The 18120-nt window shown below is 40.5% G+C and overlaps 1 protein-coding gene across 2 annotated transcripts in view; it reads right to left on the bottom strand.

The window, feature by feature from the left end:
- The window catches only part of SLC1A3 (solute carrier family 1 member 3), a 73715-nt gene that overhangs the window by 14742 nt on the left and 40853 nt on the right, over positions 1 to 18120 (bottom strand). The gene's annotated exons all lie outside the window — the stretch shown is intronic.

Genomic DNA, 18120 nt, shown 5'->3' with positions numbered 1-18120 from the left:
GATTTTCAAAAAGTGTTTCCAGAGATTTCTCCAGTGGAAGACAATGGGAACAGCATTTCTTTCTACACTCCCCTACCCTCATCCCACCAGTCGATGGCATTTTTTTTTACTTGATATGAGAAGTTGGCTCCAAATCAGGGCACCAAAAATGTAAAAGGAAAAAGCCATAGAATGGCTTGGCATCAGCTGTGTGAAAGAAAATGTGATCACCATTTTCTGCTCAAAAGAGTAGATCAGATAAAACTTGCTCTCTATTGGTTGGAAAGTGCAATCAAATTCTTTCCTAGGTTACTGCTAGCCAGGGAAACTACAAGTGCGACAGGTGTGTGTGTGTGTGTATGTGTGTCTGTGTGTGTATCTGTATGTAAGTAAATAAAAATTAAAAAAAAATTCCTGGCAGAATAATTTAAGTTCACCTCAGGCTCAAGCATGGGTATGAATCACTCAGATTAGTTGCCATTAAATTCTTTAAAAAGGGTTATTATTTGGGGGGTCTTTTTTGATGTTTTTATGTAATTTAAGCTATTATTCTGATTACTTGCTGATCTGTCTTCAATTTGCATTTAAAATAGACATCCGGTCATGAGGCCAAAGTCCTCAGATATCTCTCCCTGCTTTATTTTACCTCATCTAATCAGTTTTTTTAAAATGTTATTTTAGTGGGGTTCTTCTCATTCTCACACACTGCCTTCTTCACCTTGTCCCACAGGCCTGAATATATCATCCCATGTGGAGCATTCTCTTCCCCTCAATTTTCAGGACCTCTTTAAAGTCTACCTCAGGCAAGAGCCATCCTAGATGAGGAAAGAGCCAAGAATTTTAAGATTTTCCTAACTGTTTTAGCAAATGGAACATATCTCAATGCCTGCTCTCCCGGAAAACAGCTGAAAAATGAAACAAACCCCCAAAAGATCGAAATAGCTACAATAACATGGGTCCTTCTGTTTCCTTATTCCTCTTCCTTGTGCTTCCTACCTAAATCCATAGAAAACACTAAAATTCAATTATAGTTAAGCTATTTTCTTTACTATTTAAATTTGTGTTTCTGTAAATGTATCAGATTCTAATGGTTGTTTAATATTTAGTTTGTGACCTTGTTCATGCAAATATATTTATAAAAAGGCAAGATATTGAAAAAACTAGGGTCTGCGATTACCAGATAACTTGGCTAGGTTTGCCCAAATGTCCTGATGCAAAGGTAATTAGCTTATTTGGGAATTGAAGCCACAAACTTCAACTTGTAAAATTTCACTTGTATTTGTAGCATATCATTCATAATTTTCATAATAAGCACTTGTTTAGTATCTGATATGGTCTTATTTTTACCAATGACCTCTAAGGAAGATTTAAAAACACTAACTGTCTAAGGTCTTAGCTAACAACAGGGAGAATGGAGTGGGGAATTGAAAGCAGATTGTAGCTAAATTTAGTGTGCTTCTGCCACTGAGGAAACCAGTTGCAGCTCCCATGAACGAAGAAACCAACTTTGGCTTTAGTTTCATCCTTACCTTTTATCCTTACCAACTTTCTAGAACCCACAGTTAGATGTGATTACTGTGCCACAGTGTATCGACAGGTTGGAATGTGTGACACAATATTTCACCTCCACTAAAAATGGGCTGATCTGTTCTCAGACTCCTTTTCCCCTTTTTTCATTCTCAGGTCTGAGTCACATCTCACAATATCTTGGCTTTTCTAGTTCTCAAAAATTGATTTCTCTCAGAAGGGGCCCTCTATCTTTCTCATCATTGCCTCCGCTCGCCACCACTGAAGCTCTCATTCGGCTCTCTCCCTGCACACTGTCAAGTGGCATGAGCACAAGAGGCTGGAAGTCTCTGCTAAGGGGTACCAGGCAGCAGAACCGTCTTCCTCCGAGACGCTTTCTTTCCCTCTCGCCTTCTATTCTGCAGTGCTGTTCCGTTCAAGGCCAACTCTTCTCTGATGCTCCTGCCCACTACTATTCAGAGAAAGCTCTAAGTGGTCAAGTCAAGTGGTCAAGGCAAGGAAACATTAGCAAACAAAGGGTGAGTCTTAAATCACAACCACCATCTGCCACGGGGATGGATGGGCGTAGGGGAAGTTGTTATCCCAGTATCCACAACTACAGGGCTCAAGGAAATAAAGTTTATAGGTGTTTTTTATTTTTTTTTAACATTTACAATAAAAATTAATAAGAAATTATTTTCTCCATAATTTCTAAGTCTGAAATAGCTGAAGACGACTGTCAATGAACATAGAAGAAGAATCTATACTAGAGTTCAATGAGAGAACCTAAACATCCTCTGCTCTTTTCCTTTGCAAAAGAATAAAGCAATAGCAGCTATTGTTTCAACCAAGAGAGTGGATTATTTTCATTAACCAATTCTCCATGAACCTCCTCCTGTAGGGAATCTGGTAGTCCCACAGGGGGTTACTCCACACCCTCATCCTCCCACATTCCAAATCCAACCACTCCCCTTTTCTCTGACACAAGCCTACAGAACTAAAGAGGACACCAGGAACAAGGCCACACATGGCCATTAGGAAAACAGCAGGATGAATGTGGATAATCAGTTACACACAGAGCCGGAAGGAGAATGAGCCTGATACTGGGGGGGCCCAGTGGGTACTTGGGAAGACGAAGCTCAAACGACAGGTCCATGTTTTCCCTCACCCATCCTCCACAACCCTCTCCTTTCCCCAAAGTCATGAAATATGAGACAATAAGGTTTACACCAGAGACTAAGCACAGAAGTCAGGGCATCTGGGGCAAGGGTAGAGTACTAAATCTCTTTATAGAAAAGGGAACTTTGGCGGGAACTGCCCTAAATTTTTGGGAAGGAGAACATTTGACTGAGCCTTGTCACTTTAAAAATAGAAAAAAAGGAGGGGGCAGCATTGGGGCTGTGGGGAGATAGCAGGTCCCCTGGATATGTTGGTAATTGTGGGAGTGCTACAACCACCATGTATTCACCTAAATATATATTTGAGAAACACATTCCAGAGCAAGTAGTAAGGATAATGATCTTGCCTGCCTGGTCTCTTTTTTTCTTCATATGACCTGAGCTTATGCAAACCAGCCCCATTCAATTATCCTGACATCTCTATTATGAAAACAACCTGTCATCAGAATCAGGACCCTCTCGAAATCCAAAGAATTACTATACTGCACCATTGTTGCAAGTTCTATGATGATTCTTCCAATTATGATGACACTGTATGTTCTGTATTTTTGAGTTAACTTTTACACTGGTCCCCTAACTCACCCACCCAGTCCTACCTCTGACCAACGGCAGTATTCATTTAATTCCACAACAACCCTATGATGTAGAAATTGTTGATTATATTTTGTAGATGAAGAAACAAGAGGTCAGAGGAGTTAAGTAACTGCTCAGTATTGCACAGCTAGTAGAAATGGACGATCTGGGAGTCCTCCATATTTCAATTGCTTGTTATCCATGCTGGCTTTCTCCAATTTTCTTGCATTTGAGTTCCAAGTTGCAAAGAACCAGTTAGCTTGAGGAAAATTCCATAGAGGGATGGGATTGTGGAAAAACATTCCTGAGCATTCTTTAAACCCTCCTTAAGGCCAAGATGGATAAATGGTCACCAGAAGGACTAGCTAGAGAGCTGATAGATCAGTTAAAGTTCTTCAGCATTTCTCAAAAACAGCCCAGAGCCTGTTCCAGCAGGGCTGTGGATACTTGCTGGCTATGAGCACTTGAGCTTTATTTTCCTCTCTAAAAATCACCCAGTCAGTGGACCAGTCATCAAGCAAGCAATCAGCCAGTCATTTCTGCAAACTTATTACATTTTCGTCAATGAGTTAAACATCTGAAAGAGACTGTACAAGACATTTGATGGAATGTAAAAGATTAAAACTTGGCTTCAAATACCTGGGTGTTTCAGGTAGCAGTCGCTTTTAAGAGCAGGAAGGAAGAGAAAAGAGTTCTTGAAACAAGTGGGTAATGATCCCTTTACTTACGAAGCAATCTCGGTTATCAGGTTAGCACAACAAAGATGCACCAAAATCATGGCTTTTTGGGGGCCATAAATATATTGGTGAACTCTGTAGGTCTGTATTGTAAATTACATTTCTCTGGTATAATATTTGGAATGACTTGTTGGATAAATGAAATATGTATTCAGCCAAGTATCAAGGTAATAATGTAAAAATAATAGGTAGTTCCCAAGGTTCTATCATTTGTGTGGATATTATTTTCCAACCTTCTGAACTCTGAAACCTACGTCTTACACATTAACATGTCTCAGTATGCTTTCTCTAACAATTCCTGTCCCTGGCTTTTGAAACATGAAAGCAGCCTTCTGCTGTGAATTGTTCTTCCACTTATCCCCATGGCATTTCGTTGTTCTTCCAGGACCACTGAACTAGGTCCAAAAAGAATGGAAAACAGATAATTCAAGAATATTGTTCTGTTGCAGTTTTTATTTTATTCTAGATGTATTTCTTCTCCATAACGTGGTTCTCAAACACTCATCTAATGAAAGTCGCCTCTTCTCAACCCTCATAGACTTTCAAGATGGGCAACTTAAAAACAATGAAGTGAAGTCTATCTAAAATAATATTATGTTTTTCTGCACTAAAATATTTTTTCTGACCCCCTTATATACTAGATTGTGAAAAGGTAAGTTCTATGATTCTATGGGTTGTAGAGCCATAAATCAAGTAAGAAACTATTGGTAAAGAATAATTGTATCACAGTTTTGAATTGTGATGAATAAGTAGGCAAGAGCCTCAGAACATAAACTAAAAGAAAACATTCAAATAACTTAAGGCCGACCTTGGGCGTTTTCAGAAACACATCCTTCCTTAAAAATTACGTCACCGGGACTAAGATTTCAGGCTCTGAGGTTAGAATAACGGGTTCCACTCCTGGCTCTGCTGTTGTGTGGCCTCTCTAACCTTGTTTCCTCCTCTGTAGGAGAATAATGAAAGCTTCAGGGTTCTCACTAGAGTTCCATAAGGGGCTGCCATACAGAAGGCACTTAAGCTTAGCGCTTGGCATGTTGTAGGCATCCAACTAATGTTAGCTGTTATCACTAATTAAGCAGATAAATAATACACAAGCTACTCACTAGGTATTATTTGACTTCTCCAAGCCTCCATTCCTCATCTAGAAAAGAAGCTAATGACACCTATATTGCAAGGTTCCTGTGAACATTAGAGAAAACGTACATCAGGAATCTGTACATATCTTTTAAAGATGTTGATAGCACTTCAAAACCATTTGTCATTTAAATATTGATAATAATAGGTACCAAAACTTATATTTCTAAACTTCAGATATTTACTTTCCTTCCATGGAGCCCATTAGCGTTTAGAATCCACAAGGTATAAACAAAATAACTACAGATGAAATGTACTTTTCCCAGAATGAGTTTAAATAGTAGCCGCTAACCCCAAAAGCAAATGAAAATGATCACAAACATTTAAAACAAAAAAAAGAAAGAATGTATATATAGTCCTTGGTAAATGATAGTTAAGATCATTACATCTCCCTCTGAACTGTAGTGCTAGGAGTGCAGTATTGTATGTTTTATTCATTGCTGTAGCCATAGTGCCTGCAAATGGATGGCACCTAATACAATAATTATTTATTGAATGAATAGTCATTGTCCATTGTCGTTACTGTTACTGTGAAGGCCGTGAAAGGTCACACTTTTTTTTTTTTTTTTTTTAAATGCTTTGGTTAGGGTCCTGTATGAATCACAAGTACTAAAGCTGCTTTTCTTATAAAATACTCTGAAATTCTAACTCACTGATTTTGGTTGCTCTTCCCCCAATTAATCATAAACAGTGAGAGTCACTCTATCTTGAGTAATGAGAGATGGATCCTGGAAGGACACAGTGACTGCATAAATAAACCAAGCATCACCTAGAGCTTCATGTCCAGAGCCAGGGAGTCATTTATAGCAAGGTGTCCCCATGCTGGGCAGGGAGGCCAGGAGGCTGGCTTCCCTCTGCCATTTACCACCAGGAGCAACCCTCTTCCTTCCCTTTGCCCTCCCTCTCACAGTCCTGTATTATTTTCCCTCCTTTGCTAACATGTTTCACTTTTATAGACGAGCCTCTATTAGTAACTGCTATAGTTCCATATGTGCATATGTTAACAGAAGAATGAATGAATGAATGAAAAAATAAACAAATGCAGAGAAGGTAATAGGAGAAAGGAGTGGGGTCAAAATGAAGGCTTACTATGCAGGTCATAAAATCAATTTTGTAGGTCATGACTTGTATTTTTATCAATTAATGAAAGAGAATACAGGAGAAAATATCAGAGTGCACCACGTGTGGTAAAAGTAAATATTGTTTTGTGAAACTTTTTTTCATTGTATGTATGTGTGTGCTGGGTAACAATGTAAAATATATTTATTATTGTGGGTTGCAGTAGAAAAAAAAAGTTTGCAACGCGTTGATAAATAGCCAGAGCAGTCAGTGGCAGAAGCTTTACAAAGTAACCATGAGCTGGGGTTTGTCTTCCCTCCCTATTGTCTTCTCTTCTTATGAACTTTATCTGCCCACCATTTCCAACAATTCCTGTCATCTCACTAGCAGAGGAAAGGAAAGTGCTGATCTCTGGCATCTGGTCGTTTATTTGAACTGAAATGTTATGGACCTTGTGATGAGAGGGAAAGTTTCAGAAAAGTTTCACCTCATGGAATTTTGAGCAAAGAGGTGTCTATATTTAATCAGTGCAGTGAACAGCAGTGAACAGAGTTAAGCCTTCTCCACAAAAGGCTGTGGATTTTATCAAATTTACAGTCAATTAAATCACAAGTATTTTCACATAGGTTTTTCTCTGGCCAAACTTTCCTTCTCATGGCTGTTCATAATATCACAAAACGACATTTAATTAGCCTATAACACCACCTAGCTCTAAGAGGTCATATTGCATGAAAATGACAAGTAGCTTCTTTACAAATTTGCAGTTTATGAAGGCATATGATTGATCAGGCAAATCGATGTTTTTAAAGCTTGGCACTTAAAACTTGTTAACAAGTCTCCTTCTCTGAGCTCTAGTGTTCACAAGTAAAATGAAGTGTGGAAAGGCAAAAGGGGAACATTTTTGAAAGACCATTAAATGGAAAAATCAGTGGAGCAGACAATATTATTAATGGCAAAAAAAAAAAAAAAAAAAAAAAAGTCAAATAAATCAGCTTTTACCCTTGGTCTGGTAGGAATAAGCAGACAATCCTCTTTCCCTAGCTGACGTCATCCCTTGAAATTGAACGGGGGTAGTACTGAGGGGAGACTAAGGACCAACTTCAAAACCTCTTATATCAAAGAGTTTCCATTTCCCTGCCCCTTAAACTTTGGGATGGAGACGTCCTTTCCTGAGTAATGGGCCGGTGGGTCCCCTGCACGGTCATATTTTGCTTCTCTCTAGACAGGTCTTGACATCCAATAGACTCTCGCTACAGCCCTGCGACTGTTCCTTTGTGTACTTTGCCCACCACAGGGACAACGTCACAGGAACTCTCGGAAGGGCCAGCTCTGAAATTCACTGCTTAGGGGCCCAGCTGCTGGCGCAAGACCCACTGTGAGGTACTTTAGATACCCATTTACCCTTCGCATTAGCCCATCCTTTGCTCACAGTACTGGAATGTGCCGCACAATATGCTTTTTTGAAGAGGAACCAGGGAGTAATTCATCCTCTTTATGTGTGCTCAGCAGAGCAAGACGGAGAGGCGAGCGGGGCCCACGAAATGCCGGGGAGTAGTGATTAGTAACAGCTGACAGCCTCAGACCAAGACCCTTTCTTTGGTTACCTCATTGTAACAGCCCAGCACAAAGGAATGACTGTCCTCTTGCCAAGATTTAGAAACCCAGGAACACAGAAAATAGCAGCTAAAAGAAAACGTGTGTTTGGGGTAGTGGGGAATAAGGGACCAATTGAACCAACTCTTGGTTATACCTGTAAAGCCTGGCTTTGAGAAGAAACTCTAGAATGTGGAATGACATGCATCCAACCGGGCAGGCCCGTCCACTAGCACTCATCAGGAGCATTAATGTGTATGGGGAAAGGGTGCGTTCACTAACGTTACAAAGAGTGTGCCTGAGTGCAGCAAATTGCTTTGGTTTAATGAGAGGAAGTTCTTTGAGGGCCAAAGCCTGTGTCATCATCCCCCAACCTCCCCTCCCCTCCACCCCCAACACACACTTTTCCCCCCCAAAGGAATCATGACTTACAACCAACCACTGGATTGAGTAGGTCTGCAATTTCCAAAACAGACCTCTTTACTTTGGAATGTGTTTCCTGCTATGGAAAAGACTTATACGTTCTGGGCCCCACATGATTTTCTTGGGAAGATGATGATCAAAATGGCACATTTCCTAGTTGGCAGATGCTGAAGGTGGCAGAATTCCATAACTAGGCCCAACTTGTCCAAAGTTAATCAAAGGACATCTCAAGTTGATGACAGAACACGTGAGACTCAAGCGGTGCCCTTTATTTCCTTGGGCGGCCCTTCCATCACAGAAGAATAGGAATTGAAACCCTCATAGAAATGGAAAGAAACGTGGACATTAAAAACCAGTTTGACCTGGTCCCGCTTTCCAGAAGAAGAGTTGAAGAGGCCTTGCAATAAAGCTAAGAAGTAGCAGAGATTCCTGGAGCCAAAGCCACACACATCTCAGCCATGTCTGTGTGAGCTGATGTTACTCTCCTTCTTCCTTGGCCTCCAGAGATTCTGAAACCATAACCCAACCTGGGATCCCTGAAATGGACTGAGGTTAAGTTTGTTGCTTAAAACTGACATTAGAGGTTTTTTTAAAGATATTATTTTTCTATAAAATAAGAAATAATTAGACAGTAAAATGTAGAGATTTAATTTAGAGAGTATTTTAGAGAGTATTTAGAGAGTATTTTCTAAATGAAATCCAGATATGTAGAATCCTATGTACTATACAAAGGAAAACACTGAAAAAAAAAAATGAGGTCCCACATACTGGCCAGTTAAGAGTTAGAGTGCATAAAATTAAGTCTTTGGGAAAAGAGTTAGGAGCTCAAGAAGAAGGGAAAGAGTAGTTTCTGGAGATAACTGAGTCCAGAAGATGAAGGGTAAGGGAGACTAAAAGGCAGAGAAAAATGGAATGGAGAAAAGTTCGGTAGGTGCTTTTATCTCAGTCTGTATTTCTTGGGCAGTGGCCAACACACTCCCTCTGCAGTTCTGATTAGTTTTCTTTGAAAAGCTCATCAATTGTTCTTATCTAATCTATACAGGAATAGTCACACCCAGGGACTGGGGGATTCTTCTCCCAGCTACTTGAGCCAAACAATAAAGCAGTATCACTTCATAGAGTGAAAAACAAACCTGCTGTAAAATCTGGAATTGGTTTGGCTTCCCTCATCCCAGCCCTTACATGTAGTAGTAAGAGACTGCTCCAAACAGGAAAAGCTGCATTTTTGCCTCTAGGCCCAAGGGCCACAATGAAATTGAATTACTCCTGACATACTTCACAAGTACTGGCCCATGCAAACACTTTCACAACTTTTTACCTTCAAAAGAAAGGGGTTGTTTCTACACATTCTACTTTAGTTTTGTTGCATCAAAATATTTTGAAATTTTTTAAACTTCACTTATCCTGAAGAGACTTCTTTTAGGATGTAAAAGGAAAGGATGCGGAAACGACATTTGACTAACGTCGAGACTGATGTGAATGGAGTGGGTTGTAGCGATTGTTGATTTGCACCGATCCACCCAAGGGGGAACTGTGACAAAATCTGGTTAAACTCACATCTGAAAGGATGCTCTATATCATGATATAAAAGGATGATGCATGTGTTGTAAAATAAAGCCATGATGATGGGTGGCTCCTGTCAGAGCACTGGGAACCCTGCATCAGAATTAAGTTTAACATCTCATTGAACCTTTCGTTAGTTTAACATCACATTGAACTGGAGAGTTATGACAGCTTTATTCAAAGGTGATGTACTAATGGATATCTGAAATCAGAGAAGAAAACTCAACCACGGATCATTATATGTTGCAAAGGTCATAATTTCTAGAAGCACAGAATCTAAATTCTGTAGAAAGGAACTCTCAGGCACTTGGTGAAATTGTAGCATTTTTCGCTACCTTTGGGGTGTCAGTTACCATACTCTCCCACTTTAGCCTTGATGATCTCCTAGGCTAGCTTTCAATTGTTGGGAAGCTTTGATTTTTAGAAATTGGTGCTTAGAAAAAATTGAAGTCTGGGTCCTTGTAACTCTTTACCCCTAAGATTAATTTTCACTTCTGGAAGAACCCAGAGCAAGGTCTGGGCCACATTTACCAGAGGGACCTCAGTCATCTTTTCTCCAGACTAAATACACACCGTGCCTCCAACTGCCTCCAAATGATCCTCATGTATCATTATTTCCAGACCCTCACCAGCCTGTAATGCCTCCACTGACCACCAGTCAATGCCCTCATGCCTGAGCTCTTCTTTTCTCAGCTTCATTTCCTACTGCAACTTACATTATTTTTACAGACCACATAGACTGCTCAATATTCTCTCGAGGAACCTTCAGTTTTCCTGTCATTGCATTTTGCTTTTAATGCTTCCTCTGCCCTGGACCTCATTTCCTGTTGTAATCCTACTACCAGTCCGATTTCCCACAGCATTTTCTTTGAAGTTTCTCTGTGTCATAGTCTGTTTTGTTTTATAGTCGCTTGTGTACCTGTCGGGCTCTCTGTTTAAACTGTCAACTCCTAGAGGCTGGGACTGGCAATGTGTCTTCATATCTTTATTCCCCACAGTGGTTAGCACAGGGCCTTGCCCAAAACAGGAGTCCAGTAAGTACATCTTGGATTGGATTCAACACCCTCTTAGTAGCTACCCTGCTCTGTCAAAGTCTTTCCTGAATGCGCTCAGAACTAAACAAATCACTCCTGACACAATGTGACCAGTGCAGAGTACAGTGAACTATTAATACTTCCAGTGAGGAAGCACACAACTATATTCATTCTTTTTCAGTTACCACATCCTACTGTTGGTTCATATTAAGCTCTTAGTCACATGAAGTGCTGCCAAGCTCAGTTGTGCCCCCCATCCTGTGATTGTGCAGTTGCCTTTTGAATCTAAAAGACGAAATGTATATTTATCCCCTGCTCAACTTCATCTTGATGGTTTCTATCCAGCATTGAACTTATTGATGTCATTTGGAACCATGATCCCAGGCATATGTGGTAGAGGCCATCCTTTCTGGGCTTATGTCATCTGAAAACACAAGGTAGATGCCTTCTATGTCATTGATAAAACTATTAAACAAAATTATTGTTTGAAACGTAGTTTTTGTTTGTTTGATTTTTTTGATAAAGTTAAATAAATAAATAAATAAATAATTATACAAGACAGGTTTTGAAAAAAAGAACACCAGGGTACTAGACCGGGTGTACCACCAGGTTGCCAAGGAACTTTAAACACTCTTTAGCCCTAAATATTAAGCCAGTTTCAAATCTACTTTACTGTGTTATTAGGCCTTATTTTATTGTCAAAGGTGTTATGGAAGACCCACACATTTTCAGAACCACCCAAACAAGTTATATCAGGAATTCCAAAGCCAAAAAGTTATTATAGGAAGGGAGCATTTTTTTAAATATAAAAAGATCCCTGACAGTACATGGAAGTATTATAAGATGTTTTGTGAGAATTTTAATGGTCTGACTTGGTAAATTCAAGAAATAGCTTTCTTCCTAAAGGAATCAGTAGTACCAGTTTAGGAAAGTATAAACTGATAAATTTTCTTCCCTACTAAATAGAAATGTAATATCATTTGGGCAGAGATATAAACACATCAAGGATTTTAAAGCATAAGGTCATACACAAAAGAAATGAGAGAGTCATTTTAGGCATTAGGAAAGTTCATTTGATAATGCATAAGCAAAAAATTCTGGATGTACACCACTGATTACTAAAATGTTCATTGTTTAAAAGTATATGCATTTAATGCATCTTTACTTTAACTCCTTCCACAATGCCATATCAGCTTGTGATTTTCCAGGTCATGTCCCTTCAGTTACAAACATACATGATGGGCTGCATTTACTGCTGTTTGCTCAGTGGCTAATAAAGTAAGGACTCAACAGATATTTGTTGAATGAATGATGAATGACAAAGCCTGCAACTTTAGCAGGTGAAGATAATTAACCAAAGAATTATTGGCATAACATCTACACCATCACCACTAATAGAAGTTCATCACTGCAACTGGTGCTGGGATGCAAATATACAAAAAGTAGTTCCTACTCTCAAGGAGTTCTTTTTTTGAGCAGACAAGTCATATTCTCATCAAACAATTAGAGAATAAGATAATATATAGCCAAATGTTAAACCACGCAAGATGTAAAATAATTAAGTGCACAAGTATGGGAAAACTGTGGAAAATATGTCACTTGTGGAAAAAAATATATGATTGGGCAGCAAAGTTAAGGCAACAAATGCAGTTTAGCATTATAAGTTGATACAGTACAAATCCATAGGTCACACCTCATTAGGGGTTGCACAGCACAGCAGAGAGGGGGGCTTTGGTGACACATAGATCTGAATTTGAATCCAGTCCCAGCCACTTGCCGGCAGGAAGAACTTGGCAAGTTTTGAAACTTCTCTGAGACCCAGTTTCCCCACCTTATAAACTGAGGATACTAATAATAATGATCCTGAAGAAAGGATGACAAATATGTGTATACAATCTCTGATGTGCCTTTTATACTCAATAACTGCTAGGAATTATTACGGTGGGTAAAATTTTAAAATGTTATTGACTGATATAGAATAAACCTGTGATCAAGATGATTGGTTTACCACTTTCAGGTAGAAGAGTAAACCCAATCTGAACTCAATATCTAAATGCTGTTATACATTTACAGATTCAGCTGTAAATCACTCACTGTTTAGCTTATTACTGAGGGGCTACCATGTGCCAGGCTCTGTCCCAGCTGAAAAAACCATGGTCTCTAACTTGCACACAACTTAATGCTAAAGAAACTTGGTCCCAGCTAAAGAAACTGTGGTCTCTAACTTGCACACAACTTAGTGCTACTGAAACTTGGTCATAGTGAACGAATCCCTCAAGGAAACTGCCAACACCCTGGGAATGCAAGTCTGTTATCAAAAAACCAAAATGAAATACTAAAATGGGATCTAGGTTATGGCTGACACCCTCTAGGTTTGGTGAGCACAGCCAAGGAAACCAAGAACTTCAATGATATACAAAATGACACCACTAGTTAGTGGTGAAGCTAGGACTGAATCACAGTCTCAGTCTTTTGTTAGCATACAGCGGTTTAAAGCTTTGCTTTAGCAAACCAACTTGAAACTGGTTAAGTTTACAGCAAAGAAAGTTTTCCCAGTCCTGGAAGGTCACTAGTTTTCTTGGCAAGTGAGTTTATTCTGACGTAGAAAATACAGTGATGTCAACTGTTTACTCAGGGTCAACCAAAAGCAGTTTTCTCATTCAGAAACACCCACAAGCAGCAGTGAGCATGGCGTAGGAGACAGCAAGCCAGCTGAAAGGAGGGGAGGCAACAAGAAACTCGATTTCTGAAACTGGCTACCGAGTACTGTGGAAGCCAGGGAGTGGTCAATGAGGAGGCCATTGGATAACCAGGGAAGACGGATGCAAACACAAGGAGGGGACTTACAGTTGATAACTTTCCAGCAAGGAAGCCAAAAGGGCCTTTGAAGTCTGATGTTTACACTATCGGAGCAGAATCTAAGAGTGGGTGGTGCCCACACTTCACATAAAGCAGGCTCATCAACTGAGCTACTTCGGGTCCCCCATGAGGCGAGTACAACAGTTACTGCATCACTACTATTATTTCCAGTCCATAAATGAGACACTGAATGCTGAAGTGACTTCTCCCGTGGCTAGTCAATGCTGCAACTAGTACAGGAAGAGACTAGTCTGGTGACCCCAAAGTTTGTGTTCTTAAGAAGCAAACAGTACTTTTTGTTTGCAGCCGGAGTGTGTGCCCTTTTTACTGAATGTACACCCTGCACCCCTGAGCTGGCCTCTCTTCAACTTCTCAGAGGCAATCATCTAGTCTCTCTGCAGAGGAGAGGAGCTCGGGGCCTGGGACTGATGCTGAACTGTCCTGTGACTTCCTTCCTCAGCACCCAGCCCCGCTCACCGGAGGAGCTCAGTACTGAATGAATTAACAACCTCAAACTAGACAATAGCTGCTACGCATGACTCAGAGCACAAATGCAATGAGGAGGAGGAAGGGAATGAAGCATGAAAACAAAACATACGGCAGATGCTATCAGGATAATTTATCGAGCACCCACTGACAGCACAGAGCTATGTAAGGTTTGACAGGGAAAATAAAGGAAATGGCACAGTCTGTGTCCATGAGATTGTATCAAATCTTATGGTGGCCACAGCACATGTAAAATGCCTCCTGGGTGCTTGTGAAATAACTTCCAAATGAGTAGAAATGTAATCTATTGCAAGTAGGGAGATGAATTACAGAAAGTGAAATGAAAGGGATATCCAATCATGGAGAATCTGTAAGATTCACAAACATAACCCCACATCTGCCATCGTGTGTTTTGAAGCAGAAGAACATTTCAACAGGCCCAGGTAACTCACAGTGGATTTTTGGTATGTTTCCTCACAGCCCTTGAGGAGAACCCTCTTACATGAATTCTGAGTCTTCTGATGCTAAAGCTAACTAATAGGAAAACATTTAACATTCTCCTTATTCCTGACTGGTCATCCTTAGTTCACTTGACAAACGCTCATCTGGCACTTATTGTATGCCAGGTCTGGAAGCCTGTATTTTTAGACAGAAATACAGCCTCACACTTGCTCTCAGAGCTCCCAACCCATGGAGGAGCACGGCATTCTGCAAGGCAGAGCAGTGTGTTGAGCGGGGCCACATACCAAGGGGTGGGATAGCAGGGGTAAGTGGGTAGCAGAAAAGGGGCTGGGGAAGGGGACTCAGGAAATTGTAGTCACCCATAAGCTAGAGTTCTGGCAATACTTTATTACCGGGTGCAACTGGAAAAGCACATTTAGAAAAAGCCACAATTTTACTGCCAAATTAGATCTGCCTGTACATGTTTATCAGATTCGACTATGAGAGCCAAGGATTTAGTAGTGGTGCCGCAGACCCAATAAATAGGAGAACTTGTGAGGGATAAGTATGGAGTCAGACGTTAGGTATTTACATGAACACTGGAGCACGTGGAAGGCCTAAGGGCCATTGAAATTCTATTTGAGACATGAAATAACCCAAAATTTGCAAACTAGCACTCCTCCCAGTGCTGCCAAACACCCAGCATCTGTTCAAATCTATTATGAGCCATTTCCTCAGGGACAGAACATGCAAGAATTGTAAGCAGCTGCTGAGGAGCCTGCAAGCAGGGACGGTGCTTCCACACTGCAAATTTATGCACAAACTTATTCCTTAAGCTAAACCTACCATTAACAATCATGGGCATGCTAGAAAATGGACAAGAAATTCAGTCACAAAGCAAATGTGAGATCCATGCTTCCAAGAGGTCACAAAACAACTTCTAAGCAGAACACCACGGAAAACGCAGTAAGATGCAAACTAGCAAATCAATCGACTCCTATCGTTTGGCTCACAAAGATGCACCAATTCCCTCCAATGGAAGCATTTCAGCTTTCAGTTCCCTCATCCAAATCGTGTCAAAGCCGGCAACTGATTTACAGTTGCCATGCCCTTTGCTTTAATTCAACTTTTAGAGGTATTAAATTTATTCTTGTTCTCTGGAAAACTTGTGTATAGTTCCTAAGAATCATTGGTGAAATCTTCCCCTACTGTCTGTGCATTTACATCTCAGAGTCACTATGGGAGGAGAATAACGACACCATGTAATAGGGCAGTGTTAGTAACACATAGCTATGTTGAGTTACTTTCCTTTTATTAAACATTTTAGGCCCAGTTCTTGCTCCCTGGGTAACTCTCAGAATTCTCCGGAGGCGTGCAGAAGACATGAATCTAGCTCTTTGTGTTTGTAACTGTACACCTGTTATTGATACAGAGGATGAAAAGAAAACACCAAACACACATTGTTCTATTTTTAAGCTGTTGCACTCAGTTCCAGGGGAGGGAAAGACGCCCTTTCTCCCCTTGAAAGTTACCAAGAGCCAGCTATTCTGCCATAGAGTAAACACGGTTTCTAAACTTTGAAGACAGGTCATCTTAAATACCGAGGAAGAATGTTTGCTCTGTGTGTGTGTGTGTGTACACGTGTTCAGGCCGGAGGTGCCAAAATAAACCTTTCCTCACATCCGGAAATGCCTGTCAGGGAAGTAAACTAGATGGCAATCAGAAAACCCCCAAGTAATGTTCACTGTTTTAAAAGGCACACACTCTCATGTCTGGGGGCAGAAGTGCACGTCATGGCTTCTAGTAGGCACTGCACCAAGTATTAACTGAAAGATTGAATCAGCAAATCTTTCCAGGAAAAACATGGCAAAGCTCTCTTGGCTTGTTAAAAAAAAAAAAAAAAAAGCCAACCACATAAATTGGCACTCAAATGTTGGCTTTTTGGGTCTGAATCTGCTCAGGAAAGCAGCGCAATATTTTCAGAAATAGCTGAGTCACCTTGGAACTTTGACCCTTCCTCCCTCCTATATTAATCTCTCCAAAACAGGGCTTTTTTTTTTTTTTTTTAAACTTTTCAATGAAAACTTTGTATTGGCCTTTTGGATAAAAATGGGAATTTATTTGCCAGGAAGGATGATGCCATCATAATTCTGCAGGAACCAGCCTGGCCTCCTTTTTGCTGATTCTGTGTTTGGCCCAGTGCAGCCTGTCCTGTGCTTCCTGTCTGCGATGCTGAAACACAGCCTACCCAGCACCACACAGAAGTCCAAGCCATAGATACCAATGGTTGGGTCATATTTGATTCCCCAGATCGATGTGTTCCTAGATCCCCAAACCAAAGTTTCCAGTACCAGAGAAGTTATTTTTTCTTAACTCATACTCTGGCAGGGTGTATTACTTTTTTACATGAAAGCAGAGAATTTCACGACACTTTCTAAAGTAACTGACTCTGGAATCTTAAAAAATGAGTGTTGCCAGCTTAACAAAATGGTCCCTGCTCTCATGCAGCTTACAGTCAGCTGGAGGGGGTAGACGATGACTATGAAGTCACCTAACTATACTGCACAGGTAGGACAGGTTTCCTGGAGAAGGTGACATCCAAGGTAAGACCTGAGGCTGGGGGAAAAAGTTCACGCACACACTGTGAGATAGAAGTGAGAAATAAGACTGGAAGGGAAAAGGAAGAGCCGTGAAAGCCATGCTCAGTAGTTTGGATTTATTGTAAAAATGATGTGGGTAATAAGCTTGGAATTCAGCTCCAGGAAAATCACCACTTTCTGTGAAAAAGTGGGTTTGCAGAGGGAAATTCCTGGAGTGGAGGGCAGGGAATCTAGCCAAGGAGTTGTTGCTGTACGTTAGGGACGAGATGGTGTTGGTCTGGACCAAGGTGGAGGCAGTGGCCAAAGAGAGAAGTCAACGGAGTTAAAGAGAATCAACTAGACTGGGTGTGGGGAAGTCAAAGGAGGGGCCATTTCTGGTTTCATTCCAAGTTTCTTTATTTTTAAAAATTTTCAGCAGTTTTCCTAATCTGTCTTTCTAAATCTAAAATTGCTGAATTCCCCTTTTGCCAATTTAAATTTATTCTACATGCACAGACCATCTTCATAATGAACCAATTTTGTAAAATCATGGTAACTTGAAAGGACCAATGGATCCTTTGAGAGCAGGGGGTGAGATGAGAATTACAAAATCTTTACTGCATCTGTAAGTTTAGTTAGCAGGCAATTCTAGTTGTGCGTACACCCGGTGTCTCATCCCGTAACTCTCTCCCACTTTCAAACAAAAGGATGGTTCTAAGAAAGCGGCAGTCACGTTGTCCAAAGGGTGGTCCTGACTAATTCAAAATCCTTTGACCAACTGCGTTTTACCAGCTGCTAAAAGCTGTGGTCACTGAAATTCTTCAAGGCTTCTTTCAGCTATATATCTGTACTGTTCACATCTATCTGTGAATCTCATGATGGAAAAATGATGGTCTGGGGAACAGAGGAAGATGTTTGGTAACATTATGGAGATGTAATCAGCAAAACCCAGATTATGGAATCAATTCTACCTGAG

This window comes from Choloepus didactylus, chromosome 11 (assembly GCF_015220235.1).
Source record: "Choloepus didactylus isolate mChoDid1 chromosome 11, mChoDid1.pri, whole genome shotgun sequence".
NCBI classification, from domain to species: domain Eukaryota; kingdom Metazoa; phylum Chordata; class Mammalia; order Pilosa; family Megalonychidae; genus Choloepus; species Choloepus didactylus.
Note: the sequence above shows the minus strand (reverse complement) of the source record. Positions and strands in the feature narration are given on the sequence as shown.